Below are 15,922 nucleotides of genomic sequence, written 5' to 3' on the forward strand. Positions count from 1 at the left end.
CGCCCGCCTCCAGTCTTTTTTCCTTTCAGCTGGCTCTAGCCTGCTGAGTTTTCCTTTCTGACAGGGACCCGTGCCAAGGAGGATGGAGGGCAGTCCTAGAAACACTGCTGACACGATCCCACTGACATTTGCTAATCAGCTTTAACCTTAGATCTACACACGCAGTGTCTGGCTTGCTGTCTTGTCTCCATGGAGACATAGCCAACCTTTGCTCACTAGCTCCTGGTACCTCTGAAAGCAATGCCGGTCCCCTTTTGCTTCCCCACCAAAGCCAGGTGGGGAGAAAAACCATGCCCTGGAGGAGCATGCCTGAGGAGAGCGGAGAGGAAGCAATCCCATTTGCCTCTTTGGACGACAGTGCCTTCCAGGAAGCCCTCGCCCCAACGCCTCTGCTGCTTATCTGCATGCCCGGGTGAGCAACCAGCACCGTTCAGGCCACAAGCCAGCCTGATGTTTCAAAATTTCCTGCCAACGATCCACTCAAACCATCGGGAGACGCCAAGGATGTTCCGCTCTCAATCGCCAATCGGGGTCTCGTTTCTTCTAGATGGGAGCCGGCACGGCACAGCTTTCCTTTGATTGAGTTTGCCATTCTGCACCAGTCATGCAAGTTGGCAACACCACAGCGCCGACAGGGGGGGGGGCAAAGGAAGGCTGCTCACCCAGGGTGCTATTTATTTGTTCTAAGGCCAGCCTTGGCCGCAAGCAAGGGAACAGCGAGAGAGACGTCTCATAGCCACGGCAGCTGGAACATAAAAATAACAAGCAAGCTTCCCTACCAGCAGAATGTGCAGTGTGCAGCGCTTTGGGGCTCAAAAATAAACAGCTGTGGGTTTGCTTCCCCCCCCTTTTTTTTTCCTTTGGCACTTCATTGCAAATGCAGAGTCCTGTACTCATGACCATTGGTTTGAGACCCCCAAAGCACCCTGGCAAGATGGCTGGGAACGTGTCTATGTGTGTGCTGCTTTTCATCTTTGTACAATTTCTTCCCTGGCTTTCCCCCACTTCCATTGAAGTGAACAGGAGAGCTTCAGAAGGGCCTAAGCACACACACACACACACCTCAGGACACATACATCTCAGAACACAGACAGACAGACACACACACACACACACACACACACAGCCCTCAGGCTTTTCAGATGGGGAAAGCCATGGAGCCAAGGAGGCCGCAGCGCCATGGGAAGACCGTCGCAGAAAGCAGCAGCAGCCTCTGGTGCCTTCAACAGATGTTTCTTTGTTTGTTTGTTGGGCCTTCAAGGCGGTCTAATTTTCTAGGCAACATTTTCAGAAGCGGTTTGCCCTTGCTTTCTTCTTCCTAGGGCCCAGAGTGTGTGACTGGCCCAAGGTCACTCAGCTGTCCTTTGTGCCTTAGCTGGGACTAGAACTCCCGGTCTCCTGCTCTCTAGCCCGGTGCTTACAACAGTACTACCACAACTAGAACAGATGAGCTCTTCAACAGGCTAGCCCACTCAAAAAAACAAAAACAAAAAAAAACCCCGAGACAAAAATGGGACGATTTTCTCAAGCATCTGGAAAATAACAAACAAGATTCGCACCAAAGAACAAACTTTATGAAACCGAAAGACAGATTTTGGAGCAACATAACCCCAACCAGAGAACACAATGCAGAATTTTTATTATTATTATTATTATCATTATTATTATTAGTAGTAAAGTACTTACAGGACAGTCCATGAAGCAAAAAAGAAAGGCTGTGCAAATGAGCAAGCCATCTGGATAAAGGAGATGGAATGCTCTCTATGCCCAGCAGGGAAATTGTGGGATGTTGATAATTATGGCAGCCTCCTTCCTTGGCCCAACTCTTTATTTCCCTTCTGCTAGAGATGGCAGTCCCCTGTTCTTTGATTTGAAACTTGTTTTGTGTGCAGGCTAGTCAATCTGGGGGACCTCTAGTTCTCAGGGTGTCTGCAGAGCATGGTTAAAAAAAAAAAGTCAAGATGCTACCACAAAGTTGCAATCAAATACTTGTCTGTTTGGGTTTTTTAAAAAAATGTTTGTCACCTTGATAGCTCTTTGCCAGCTATCCTTGGAGAGACAAACGTTCAGGCTGATTCCATACCGTGCTAAGTCCAGATATTTGGTTTGGGCTTAGCAACCTTTGTGAATTCCACCATTGTGAGCTACAAACCATAAATTTGGGCTTAGCATGTTGCGCAAACTCAGCCAATAGTATTTTGTTTTTTGTTTTTATTATTTTTGCATTTCGTTTTTTCCCCACTATGTTTTTGACCCTAGTTCAGTGGTAGAATTCTGGGAGTTGAAGTCCACGAGTCATAAAAGAGCCGAGGTTGCCTACCCCTGCCCTAGTTTTAAAACCAACAAAAGGATAAATGTAAAAAAAAATAAGCAATATTAAAGAATCTTGGCTTGATATGATTTGTGAACTCTACCACACACTTCTGTCTTCCCTAATGTGGCCCTTCCAGGCATCTAGGAAGAGAAATGTAAGAATTTCCAGTTATTTATTTTTTATTTATTATATTTTTATACCGCCCTTCTCCCGAAGGACTCAGGGCGGTGTACAGGGCAATAAATATAAAAACAGAATACAAAAGTTAAAAAAACAATGAAATATAATGCCCAATTTAAAACAATAATTAAAAACATATTAAAACCCCAACCCTAACCCATCAAACCAGGTCAGATTGCTCAGATTGTTGGAGAAACAAGCTTTAATCAGACATTTTGTGTAAACTGCCTGGTTCAAGAGGCAAAACTGCCTCAGGTGGAGGATGGGGATAAAGTTTTAGAACTCAATCTTGGCAACTTTAAGATATGTGGATTACAACTCACAGAATTCCCCAGCTAGCATGCTTAGCATTCTAGAACAGGGCTTTTCAACCTTTTCACCAATTGTGCCACTTTTAGGATATGGCAACATCCGAGTACCACCAGTCGCTGAGCAAGGTGTCAAAAACCTGATGACCAAAAAAAGAAAGAAAGAAAGAAAAAAGTGATGAAGTACAGGTAGTCCTCGACTTACAACAGTTCGCTTAGTGGCTGTTCGAAGTTACAGTGGCACTGAAAAAAGTGCCCCCCAAGCCACAGCCGAGCAAGACGCCTGCCTGCCTGCCCGCCCGGCGGTGCTCTTCCTCCTGTCCGAGGTTTTCATTGTGGTGAGCATTTCTGTTGAGGATGGGCAGCAGGGGTGGGGTGGGGTGTGTTTGGTTTTTATTCTTCCCATCTGCTGGGTGGTTGCAGCAAGTTTTGGTCACTTCACATGACCCTGGGACACTGTGACCGTCATAAATATGAATCAGTTGCCAAGCATCTGAATGTAAATCACAAGACCCTGCAGATGCTGCAACATTCCAGCTGATCGGCGATTCTTCTGGCCTCAGCAGAAGCGCCAGGATCAGTGCCGAGCTCCAGCTGGAGCCTGGCGCTGATCCTGGCACTTCCGCTGAGCCCTGACAGCCCCGAAGAAGTGCTGATCCTGGTGCGGTGCTGCCACCGGTTCAGCTCATTCCCCTCCCCCACTATCACTTTTCTAGGATGGTTGTGTACCAGCTGCCAGGTGCCAATGTACCACAGGTGGTACCCATACCACTGGTTGAAAAGCCATGTTCTAGAATTGCCAAGGTTGAGAAACACTGTTTTAGAAAGAGGAGAACTGCATAAACACATTAATAATGCCGCTTGCGGGGGGGGCGAAAGCTCTAATAAGCAGGCATATACATAGAATGAAGGCTACTGCTAAGCACATTGATTTGTGCTTAGATTGTAAGCCGCCCTGAGTCTTCAGAGAAGGGCAGGATATAAACGGGATTAAAAAAAAAAGTAAAACTAAACACACCACATACAGCTTCCCATGTTATATGAACCCAACTATTGTGGTATGTCTTAATGTGGCAAGGAACTCAGCTAGCTGTGGCTTAGCCAACAAACTAAACAAGGCTTGGCAGGATCCATAAGTTAAATCTCAGGGAGAGACATTGTGTTAAATCCAATACACAGGTAGTCCTCAACTCACAACCACAATTTAAAGCAAAATTTATTTTGTTAAGTGACACATTCGTTAAGTGAATTTTGCCCCATTTGATGACCTTTCTTGCCACAGTTCTTAAGTGAATCACTGCAGTTGATAAGTTAGTAACCTGGTTATTAAGTGAATCCGGCTTTCGCACTGACTTTACTTTTCAGAAGTTCACAAAAGTTGATCCCATGACCCTAGGACACTGCAACCGTCATAAATATGAACCAGTTGCCACACATCTGAATTTTGATCACATAATCATGGGAGTGCTGCAAAGGTCCTAACTCTGAAAAACGGTCATAGGTCGCATTTTTCAGTGCCGTTGTAACTTTGGACGCTCACTAAACAAACTGTTGTAAGTCGAGGATTACCTGTACTGTACTGTCAAGGGATAAAGGGAACCTAACCCAGACCTTACATTTCAAGATGATTATGAAACAGAAATGTACTTTCTTTATAACTTTCCTGAAAGAGAGGAAATATAATGCCAAAGGTGAAAAATTCCAGTCTCGGGGAGGGCTAGATGCACACCCCTCCCCTTTCTGCATTCTTTCTTCCTGGGTTTTTTTTTCTTTTTCTTTAGAAGGGCCTTTCTCTCATTCCCTTCCCATCTCCAAATTAGCCCGGGAAAGATGCCCGTTATTACCTGCCACTGGATAATGATTATAATTAGGTGGCTCTCTGCCACCAGCCAACATCTGACCAGCCGAGCTGCACCCCAGCCGAGCCGGCACACTGCAAAACACAGGAGCGATAAAGGTGTCAAAGAAAAACAATGCTGGGAAGCAGCTCGGAAAGGGCAGGTGCTGAAGGCGCTTTGATTATCTTCTGCAGTGGGTCTTTGCACTGGAGCATCTGGATTGAAAGACAGACACAAAGCAACTGGCTCACCCCAAATGCGAACCGGGTCCGTTAAGGGAGGGAGCGGCTGGAGCAGAGACAAACACTGTTCAAGCGGAAGAACTGTGCCCGAAGATTATTGATTGCGCTTCGCACATCAAAATACAAGGGAGATAAAAAAGGAGCTTTACAGGGCCTACTAAACACAAAGCGAGCTGTTCCCTTCACAAGTTGTGTGAAGAAGGTAGCTATTGTGGCTTGCGAATCCTGGCTTGTGGATGAGCAGGCAAATCCAGCCAGCCAGTGCAAAATAATAACAACAACAATAATAATAATGATAATAACAGTTGATTGATATCGCTGTACTAGGAGATGCCAGAGTCGAAGAAAAAGAACTGGAAAAAATTATGAAATACCACGACCTGGCCATCGAAACTGCACGATTATGGATGAAATTCGTAACAGTGATACCCATTGTCATCAGGGCACTAGGAACTATGTCCAAAAACTTTGCAAAACACATCAAGAAATTGCAGCTTCCTGCAATAACTCCAGCAAAGCTACAAAAAACTGCACTACTCGGAACATCTTGCATTTTAAGGAGATACCTGGTTGATACTAGGATACTGGCAGCAACCTATGTCAACCATTAGTGCCAGTCAATTTGAGTGTTCTGTTGACTGAGTTTCATGTTTTATGAATAAAAGTTTTATAATAATAATAATAATACAATGCAAATCCAGTTGAAGCTATGCTTAGCCTCAACTCAAATGGGGTCCTGTGAATGGATGTTTCCAGAGATTCTGAGATATTTTTTTTTTAATTCCAGCATAGACTGGATGACCGGTTCATAGTCCATCTGAAAAAAAATGGCTTACTGATATGAATGTGTGCTGCCTCTGGACACTGCTTTATCATTACAGCCCAGTAACATGAAATTTTTTTTCCAACAGCTGTTCTCACTCTGTCACCTGCAGCTTGTCGGAGACGAAGACCGATATGTTTACCAAAAGCTAAGCCAGGACTTGATTTAATCATGGTTTGTTAAGCAGGGTGAGACTAGGTTTGGGCACTTTGGCAAACCAGAACCAAACAACTACATGATGGCTTAGATTTAGAATGAAGATGTTTGACATAGGACCTTCCAGGATCTCCAAATCTCATTCTCAAAGAATAATTCCCAGCGCAACCAAAGAGGGAATTCTTAAATAGATTATGGGAGAGGAGAGGCTTTTTACAGATTACATTTGATTTTAATTCTGTTTTAAAGGAAATAGAAATAAAATCAACCTCAGCCGTGTCCTGTTCCTCGGTTTGCCTTCCTCCCATAATTCTGCCAGGCCTCAGATGGTATCCCAAACGTTCCCCACAGGAGAAAAACAACTGGCACGGGATGGGAAGAGTGGGTGTATGAAGAATATCTCTTCCTGGTCTAGAATAGTATTTCTTTTTTTCTTTTTTAAAAAGGGTTCCTGGGTTATGTTAGCTTCCCAAGCCAGCTTGGGGAATAGAGCTCTGCTCAGGCAGCCATCCTGCTCTCTTTTATAAAAAAAAATTCACTGTTTCATGTACTTTTGATCAACAAAACCCTGCTTTTTCGTCACTATCGCGCCAAGGGAGTACAAGGGAGGCATCAGATTTGTGGGCTACCCACAAGAATAGTGTTTCTCAATCTCAGTTACTTTTAAGATGCATGGACTTCAACTCACAGAATTCCCTAGCCAGCTGGATGTGGGATTCTGGGAGTTGAGATGCATGCATCTTTAAAGTGGATGAAGTTGAGAAACTCTGCACTTGAAACGGGAGGGTTGTGTGAATTGCTCCCCTCGGATGAGTATTCCCTTGTAGACATCTGTCTGTGAAGCTCTTGAGGTTTAATCAGAGGTAGACTTCATGCCTTGTATAGGTAGTCCTCAACATACAACCATTCATTTAGTGGCCATTCAAAGTTATGAAAGCACTGAAAAAAGTGCCTTAAAACCAGTCCTCACACACAACCACTGCAGCCTTCCCACAGTCACATGATCAAAATTTGGGCACCTGGCAACCAGCATGCATGTATGATGGTTGCAGTGTCCAAGGGTCACATGATCTCCATTCTCAACCTTCTCAGTTGCCTTTTGACAAACAAAGTGAACGAGGGAAGCCAGATTCCCTTAACAGCCAGGGTGATTCGCTTAACAACAAAAGCAAAAAGGGTCCTAAAATCAGATGCGACTCTTTAAACAGCCATTTCACTTAGCAATGGAAGTTCCAGTCCCACTTGTGGATATAAATCAAGGACTACCTGTACTCAGCCTTTTCACATTTGGTATGGCGGTATTTGAACATACTTTGTAAAGCTAACCATGGAGGTTATAAATTCTGGGTTTGGGTTTAGAATTTCATGGGCATGCAGTCAATGACGCTTTGTTCCAAACCATAATTAAAAAACTGGCCGGATCATGTACAATCTATATACAACCCAACACAGCCATGTTTAATTGAACCGTGGTTTATTGAATCAGCTCATTTTTTCTGAGTTTGCATGTCACATGATTGCGTTCATCTATCATTTTTGTATAGGCCAGTTACAAATCTAACAGCTGCATTCACCCAAAAGAATAACCTTCCTTAATTTTAGTCTTGTTCAGAGGTTGTATATGCGGTGTGTATAAATATGACTTAGCGTGTTTAACGTATTGAACAAACCCAGAAGACAGATTAACTCTGTAACCAGATTTAGCATGCTGTGTGAACCAAGCCACCAAATTATCAAGTAACCACAAGAGTTTTGCTTATAGAAAAACCTAAGCTAGGAATGTAGCTGGCTAGTTTGCGATTCATGCCATGCAGAAATAGCCACAGTTATTTATCTTGCCATCCAGTCTCCTTGATTTTGTGTTATAAAATATTAGTATGCATATCCACCCCTCAGGAAAAAGAACGGGAAAAGTGTGATTATCTTGCTGACACTAGAAATTTGGTTTGCGCCAAGGTGTAGCTCAGTGCAGCCCTTTCAGCATCTTCACCTGTGCAAGGTAGAACTCTGGGGAACAACAAGTTGCATTTCATTCCAGAACGGGAAGAGCAAAGGACCAAGACCTTGGATTTGGAACAGCAGCAGAAGAAAAGAGGTGACTTTGGTTTGTGCTGGAAGGAACAAGACAAGGGCTGGGGAGAAAAACACCACCCCATGAAATCACAATTGATGGGATTTCAATGTTTTTCTCTTGAGGATGGGTTGGTGAGTGGGAGACAAACAGATTAGTGGCATCTTCAAGAAGACAACCTAAAGTCACGATGACATTAAGTTGCTTATTCTGAAAAGGAGAATAAATTTAACCAGAAAGGCAATGAATATTGTTTTGAAAATTGGTAGGATTCACTCACAGCTTGCTGTTTTCCTTTCCCTGCCTTTTTATCCAGAGCATCAAAGCAATTTGAAATGTAGATTGATGCCTATTGTCGTCATCCTCCTCCTCCTCCTCTTGTTGGTAAACACTTTGCACAAGTTTTTCTTTGCATAAAGTCTGTTGGAACACAGGCAGTCTTAGGGCCGGGTGAGACAGTTCAGTCATTTAAAATCCTGGACAAAATGGTCTTTCAAGGGCTGCTCAAGATGGTGACCAAAGATCAGCTTGCAAATCCCACTGCTGTGTGTTGTGTGTGTGTGTGTGTGTGTGATTGTTTATATAACAAGAATGCGTCATTCTACAATTGACTGGCATTGTAAACATTCTTAAAAGGCTCCTGTTCTTTTCATACACTTCTATGCATACCAACGACAAAAGCATCCACCAGCCCAGCAGCTGCAGAAGGTAATTCTCCTGCTTTAAGATCACAAGAGACATCTAATATTTTGCACAGCAGGCATGGAGAACCTGTAACCCACTGACCCTGGAGAAAGCCTCTTTCCGCGTAGCCTCAGAAATCACTCCTTACCACATTGCCAAAGTGAGACTTTTCGCCATTAAACATTTACCAGCCCTTTTATACCACATGCTGGTAAATCTGGCATCTCCGTGGACCCTCCAGAGCAGGGGTCTTCAAATGTGGCCCTTTTATGTAAAAGCACATTTTCCTTTGCCCTACAAAAGCACGAGTAGCTTCCGCTAGACCAGGGGTAGGCAACCTTGGCTCTTTTATGACTTGTGGACTTCAACTCCCAGCATGCCTGGCTGTGGAATTCTGGGAGTTGAAGTCCACAAGTCATAAAAGGGCCCCTGCTCCAGAGGCACCACTATGTCCTTGGACACTTCACCAAGTTCCCTGCCACCCTGGGTTTTTTATGTACAGGTATTCCTTCACAACTGTTCATTTAATGACCATTCAGAAAAGTTGCAATGTCACTGAAAAAAGTGACTTACGACCATTTTTCACACTTACAACCATTGCATCATCCTCATGGGTCATGTGATCAGAATTCAGATGCTTGGCAACTGGCATGTTTTATGATGGTTACAGTGTTCCCGGGATCATGTGATCCCCTTTTGCGACCTTCTGACAAGCAGAGTCAATGGAGAAGCCAGATTCACTTAACAGCCATGTTATTATCAATTCACCCACTCAGCAACGGTGGCAAGAAAGGTCATAAAATGTGGAAAAACTCAATTGTCTTGCTTAGCAATGGAAACTGTGACTTAAGGATTACCTGTAGCTATTTCTCCTCTCAAATGTAGGGTTGAGTACAGGTAGTCCTCAACTTATAATCATTCATTTTCAGTTGCAACAGCACTGGAAAAAGTGACTTAAGAACGGTCCTTCCACTTATGACCATCGCAGCGTTCTTACAACCACATGATTAGAATACGGGTACTTGGCAACCAGCGTGAATTTCTGACAGTTGCGATGTCATAATCCCAGGGTGGCGGGATTGCCATTTATGACCTTTTCCGGGGGACTTCTGACAAAGTCAAAGGGGAAAGCTGGATTAACTGATAGTAAGATTCTGACATTCTGCTTAGAACGGTGTACTGATTAAAGCATTAAATTAGAAGTGGGGAACTCAGAGTTGTAGACTGGCCTGAGATCCATGGCTGTCCAACCTTGTCAACTGTAAGACTTGTAGACTTCAACTCCCAGAATTCCTCAGCCAGCTGAATGAATTATGACTGTGTGATTCATTTAATGACTGGCAAAAAAGTTCTTAAAATGATTCAATGACTGCATCACTTACTACTACTACTACTACTACTACTACTACTACTACTACTACTACTAAAGTTGGAAGGAACCTTGGAGGTCATCTAGTCCAACCCCCGGCTCAGGCAGGAAACCCTATACCAGTCTCTTCTTAAAAACTTCCAGTATTGGAGCATTCAAAATTTATGGAGGTAGGTTGTTCCACTGATTAATTGTTGTCAGGAAATTTTTCCTTAGTTCTGAGTTGCTTCTCTATTTGATTAGTTTCCATCCGTCGCTTCTTATCCTGCCTTCAGGTGCTTTGGAGAATAGCTTGACTCCCTCTTCTTTGTGGCAACCTCAAATATTGGAAGACTGCTATCATGTCCTACCTCGTCCTTCTATTCATTAAACTAGACTTACCCAATTCCAGCAACTGTTCTTTATATGTTTTAGCCTCCAATTCCCTGATCATCTTTGTTGTTCTTCTCTGGACTCTTTCTAGAGCAGTGATGGCGAACCTTTTAGTGACCGAGTGCCCAAACTGCAACCCCAAACCCACTTATGTATCGTCAGGTGCCAGGTGGGCATGGCCCATTGGGTGGGCTTGGCTGCAGTGGTAACTGCAGACTGGGTGGGACTAAAAAGTTCAATCAATTCCAACTTTGTGGGGGGGAAATTTCCCGCGAGAAGTTGAAATTTATTGATTGAAACTTTTCTTTTGCACACGGCGGCGGAGGCCTAGAGTGAAAAAGTGTTATAAAACCCAGCTGAAAGCCTAGGACTGGCGCGATAGCACGTATGCCCACAGAGAAGACTCTGCATACCACCTGTGGCACACGTGCCATAGGTTTGCCACCACGTTTCTAGAGCCTCAACATCTTTTTTACATCGTGGTGACCAAAACTGGACGCAGTTTTCCAAGTGTGGCCTTACCAAGGCATTGTAAAGTGGCATTAACACTGCACGTGATCTTGATTCTATCCCTCTGTTAATGCAGCCTAGCACTGTGTTGGCTTTTTTGGCAGCTGCAGCACACCGCTGGCTCCTATTTAAGTGGTTGTCACTAGGACTCCAAGATCCCTCTCACAGTTGCTACTATTGAGCAAGGTACCACCTATACTATATCTGTACATTTGATTTTTCTTGCCTAAATGTTACTTTTTTCACCATTACTGACGGACGTTCTGGTCCCAACTGCGGTCGTAAGTCAAGGACTACCTGTAATGGGAACCTGAGTGGCAAGGAAGTTGAAAAGAGATGATGGTACTGTACAATGGGCAGAACACCGCAGCCTGTTGGCCACCAAAGAAGTATGAGAACACCGCTCGGAAAGTCTCAGCCCAGAAGGAATGAGAATTGGTAGGGAAAATAAACAAAAAACCACAGGAAAATCTCTCTCTCTCTCTCTCTCTCTCTCTCTCTCTCTCTCTCTCTCTCTCTCTCTCTCTCTCCCTCTGCCAGGCTAGGGAAAAAAAACCTGTTTATTTTAATGATATGTATCATGAGCTGAGCCTTCTTCCCCCACTCCTGCGTCCTTGCTGGAAAGGAACTGCCAGGCTGCGGTCAAGTCACCTCCTTTAGGGAGGAGAAGAGGACGGGAATGATTGTAGAGTCACGTCAGCAGCTGCAGTGATGGCACAGCTAGATCATTTTAGACCTCAGCCTTAATGGCCTTCTGCCCTCCCCCCTCCCTGGTCTTAAATGGCCAAGTGCCTGATTTTGGCTCTGAAGCACAGACTTTTTCTTCTCGCCAACCTGCCCTCCCGCCATTCTGCACTTCGCAACCGCTGCTCCGTTTGATTAAGTTAGAGCAAAAACCGAGAAGGCTCACCACGCCTGATTGGAGGGGGGGGGAAGGAGGAGAAAAAGGGAAGAGTGTGCTCGCTGGCTCGCACTGGGCCAGTTTTGCATTTTTCAACTGTGCTTTAATCTTAAGGGCAGGACTGAGATGGAGTTCGCTTCCGCCAAGCTGCTGCTGGCCCAGAACCTTTTATTTGGGAGTAAATTAAATTAATTTGGGAGCTCGTAGCAGGAAAGGCTCAGAAAATCTGCTTCCAAGGAGGAGGTTCTCAACAATACAGACTTTTTACAAAAGCCACCTGATATGCAGCATCTTCCCCCCCCCACCCTCAAGACAATTTCCATGTTAAGCAAAATAGAAGTAAAAGGCAGGGAAACTCTACCCATTTCTGCAGGTAAGGCAGGGTGAGAGCACAAAACAAGTCCCAATTGGAAGCATCTTTTCATTTAAAGTAGTTCTACCTCATTTTTTTTTAAAAAATCTATGCCTCTTCAACTTGCACCTCATCTGCAATCTTAGCTGTATGGAACTTTTTAAGATTAAAAAAAAAAGAGCCCATTCTTCTTCAACCAATCTTCTCAGCCCCACTGCTGACTGTTTCTCCATTCTCTGTCCTGGTTCATGTGGTGGAAAAGACAGGGTGCATTGTGTGTGTGTGTGTGTGTGTGTGTGTGTGTGTGTGTGTGTGTGTGTAGCAAGAGGCAGCTGGTCTGATAGATGTTCAACTATCTCTCCTGCCCACAGAAGTGGAAGGAAAAGTCAAATGAGAAATCAGGGGAATCTGAGAAAGAGGGAAGGGGGGGAGAGGGAGAGGGGGAAGGAGAAGGGGAGGGGGAGAGAGGGAGAGAAAAGGGGAGGAAGAGGGGGGAGGGAAAGGAAGAGGGGAGGGAGAAGGGGAGAGAGGGCAGGAGAGAGGGAGAGGGGAGGGGGTGAGATAGAGTAGGAGGGAGAAGGGGCCGGAGAGTGATGAAGGGTGAGGGAGAGAGGGAGAGGGAGAGGGGAAAAAGGGAGGGGGGAGAGAGGGAGGGACGGAGAAGAAGAGGGGAGAGATGGGGAGGGAGGGTGTGAGGGTGTGGGGGAGGGCAGGAGAAAGGGAGAGGAACAGGGGGAGGGAGAAGGGGAAGGGAGGAGAGGGGTAAGGGGGAGGAGGAGAGGAGGAGGGAGGGAGGGAGAGAGAAAAAAAGAGAGGGGGGGCTTCTGCAGCTTGTGTTCAGCTGTCCGTGTGCTTCCTTTTGAGCAATTCTCTTGCAGAAGGTTTTCCCATTCTCCCCTTTTTGTGCTGTCCAGATTTGGCTCTCTGAATAGGCATGCGTTGTGCCCAACCTGCAGGGCACAACTGTACATAGGGAGGTCGTCCTTGGCTTACAGCCACAGTTGGGAGTGGAAATTTGGTCACTCAGCAAGGCGGTAGTTGAGTCATGTCCAATTTTACAACATTTTATGTGATGCAGACGAGTGAACCCTGAGCCCAAATTCGGACGGTGTGGGGTGGAGGTGAGGGGTGGATGGATATTTTTTTCATTCCATCTATATCAAGTGATTCTTTGCCACCCAAAAGGCTACCAGTAAATGGATAGATTTTTTTTGTTTTGTTTTGTTCTGCCAGAAGTCTGCACCGCTTGGAATTAGGCCGGGAGCTGCCGCTGGCTGTGAAGCCGTGTCTGAACGTCCACACCAAGCTAGGGGCAAATGGCCCTTTCTAGGATTGATCTTTGGCCACATTGGGGGAACAGGCCGGGGGCACACACAGCCAGTAGCCTACGTTGCTCGCGAAGCCCTGAGCGGGGTTCTTTGGAGCTTCTTCAAAAAGTGTCATCAAATTAAAATCTTTAAACGTGACAGAGAGAAGATGAAATGATTAAATATCCAGGTAGCAATCATATTAACTCTAGGTAATTAATACAGTTAATACACTAATACATATTAACTGTCTTTAATTACAGTTCCATTTAAATGGAGTGCATTTTAATGTTCACCCCAGCCCCCTGAACTTTGGGGAAAAGTTGACACCTTTCAGCTTTTTTACAAATAAGGGTCCGTGGGAAGGGTTGTTCCAATGATGTGTTGTGCAAAATCTGTTGCAGAGAAACTGACAGTAGCTCATTAAGTCGGTTGGTGGTACCTTCAGTCATTCCTACCAGAGCTAAATAGGCCTTGTATTTCAAGATTGCAAGACGTCATGAGGGAAGAGGCTGTATCCCAGTCCCAAACTTCTACCACAAAACTACGGCCCGTTGTCGGAAATCAAAGCTCTCCATTTAACCTAATATTGAAACCGGAATTTAAATACTCTCTTACCTTGCCCTTGCATGAATGCAAAAAGCTACTCTTGGGTCCCCCTCTGCTTCCTGGACCAATCAGAAGACACACCCCATTCCTTTTGCATGTTGCATGATTGCGTCTTCATGACAAAGTATTTGGGCCCCAACCTGAAGAATTGTCAAAAACATCTCTTCTTAGTCAGGGTCAGGAGGAAAAGAATCAGGAGGATACTAAGTGGCAGTTCAGAAGATTTATTGCTTAAGCCTATGGATAAGAATCTACTCAACTAAAGTTCAGTACTAAATTGGCACCAGGCAGTGGTGGGATTCAGCCGGTTTCGGCAGAACTACTAGATAAATTTTGCTGAATTCGGAGAACCGGCTTAATGCACAGTGCTTCTGGAAGTCCAGTCTAGACCTCGGAGGTCTGGAGGAAGCCTCCCAAGCTTAGAACACTAACTGGAAGTGCATGGATGCCACTTCTGGATGTCCGTTCTAGGCCTGGGAGGCCTGGAAGAGGCCTCCCAGGGCTAGAACGGCCCGCCGGAAGTGCATGGATGCCACTTCCAGAAATCCGTTCTAGGCCTCAGAGGCCCAAGCCTGCATCCAATAAGAGAACCGGTTGTTCAGGTATTTGTATCCCGCCATTGGCACCAGGTAAGGGTCAATGGAATTCAGGAGGGGTTGGACTTGGATTGTTTGTGCGAACGTAACGACTCTAGGCTGATGACTTGTTTAACTTCGCCTCCAGCTCTGCCTGCTTTCTCCTACAGTCAGGAACTGATGAAAGCTGTTTTTTTGTTTATTTATTTTATTTATCTATTTATCTATATCCATCTTTATTGTTTTTATAAATAACTCAAAACAGCGACCATACCTAACACACCTCCCTCCTTCTATTTTCCGCACAACTACAGGGAAAGCTAAACTGACAGTGAGTCCCAGTTAAACCCTGGTAATAGACCCAAGTCCAGCATTCCTTGAAGTCCATTGACTCTTATCTGGTGCCAATTCACCTTGACCATCAGTGGCTCAGACTCTTGTGTATAGATAGCATGAAATAAACTTGTAATACTGTTGAACTCTCTCCTGGTTTTGGACTTCTTGCACCTGACAACAACAACCCTGTGAGGTAGATTGGGCAGAGAGAGAGAGAGAGAGAGAGGGGGGGGGGAGACTGGCCCAAAGTTATCCACCTGGCTTTCAGGCCTAAGGCAAGACTAGAACTCTTACTTTCTAGCCTAGAGCCTTAACCAAACCTAGACCAAACTGGCGCTATAAAATAGGTATCTATAATACTCCCTACTGTACAAAATTTGTTGTTTGTGTGCAGACCCCGTTAGGCTACTCTACAACCAGTGTGGTCTAAGAAAAGTTCTACATCCCTGATTCTAATGCCACATTGGATACCCGAAGCCACTGTGGACAGCTGAAGCCAATTCCCAAACCAAAGCCATGCCTGACTAGCATTCAGTACAGAAACAAACCCCACACAATTGAAGATATGGGACGCCTGGATGGGAATTACTGCAGCTGGCCAGCCAGTGTGACTGGGAAAGGAATGGGAGAGCTGACATAAACAATCAAGAGCTAGCAGGACAGTTTTTTGGCAGCTTATCTCATAAAAGGCAACTTGGCCCAGGTGGCCAGAAATCCAGAAAAAGCCTTTCCAATCAAGCAATGTCCTAATTAACTCAATATAAATGAGGGTTGGAAATTCCTCTTAGTTCTCAAGATTCTGTATTTACCCCAGATATTAAAGAGGCCTGAGATTTTCTGTCATCCTGGCTGCCTTGGTCTTGCCCAACTGCATGGGACTTGCCATCTTGCAAGTCTATTTTCCACATAATCTATCAGAATACAGCGCAGTACTACAGTATGGTAACAGTAAAGCGTTAGATTGAATATGAAGCT

The 15,922-nt window shown here is 44.9% G+C and overlaps 2 long non-coding RNA genes across 2 annotated transcripts; one reads left to right on the forward strand and one right to left on the reverse strand.

Annotated features, from left to right (window-relative positions):
• Positions 1–1,360: 1,360 nt before the first annotated feature.
• Positions 1,361–14,169, reverse strand: LOC310644273. Its single transcript, XR_014493258.1, has 4 exons — positions 14,046–14,169; positions 8,213–8,352; positions 4,647–4,735; positions 1,361–1,929 (listed from the first exon to the last, which is right to left on the reverse strand). It is a non-coding gene; the product is annotated as an uncharacterized lncRNA (long non-coding RNA).
• On the forward strand, positions 7,918–14,964 carry LOC310644274. The gene is made up of 3 exons (XR_014493259.1): positions 7,918–7,956; positions 8,249–8,316; positions 14,926–14,964. It is a non-coding gene; the product is annotated as an uncharacterized lncRNA (long non-coding RNA).
• Positions 14,965–15,922: the final 958 nt, after the last annotated feature.

This window comes from Vipera ursinii (assembly GCF_947247035.1).
Source record: "Vipera ursinii genome assembly, chromosome: 9".
In the NCBI taxonomy this organism is placed as follows: Eukaryota; Metazoa; Chordata; class Lepidosauria; order Squamata; family Viperidae; genus Vipera; species Vipera ursinii.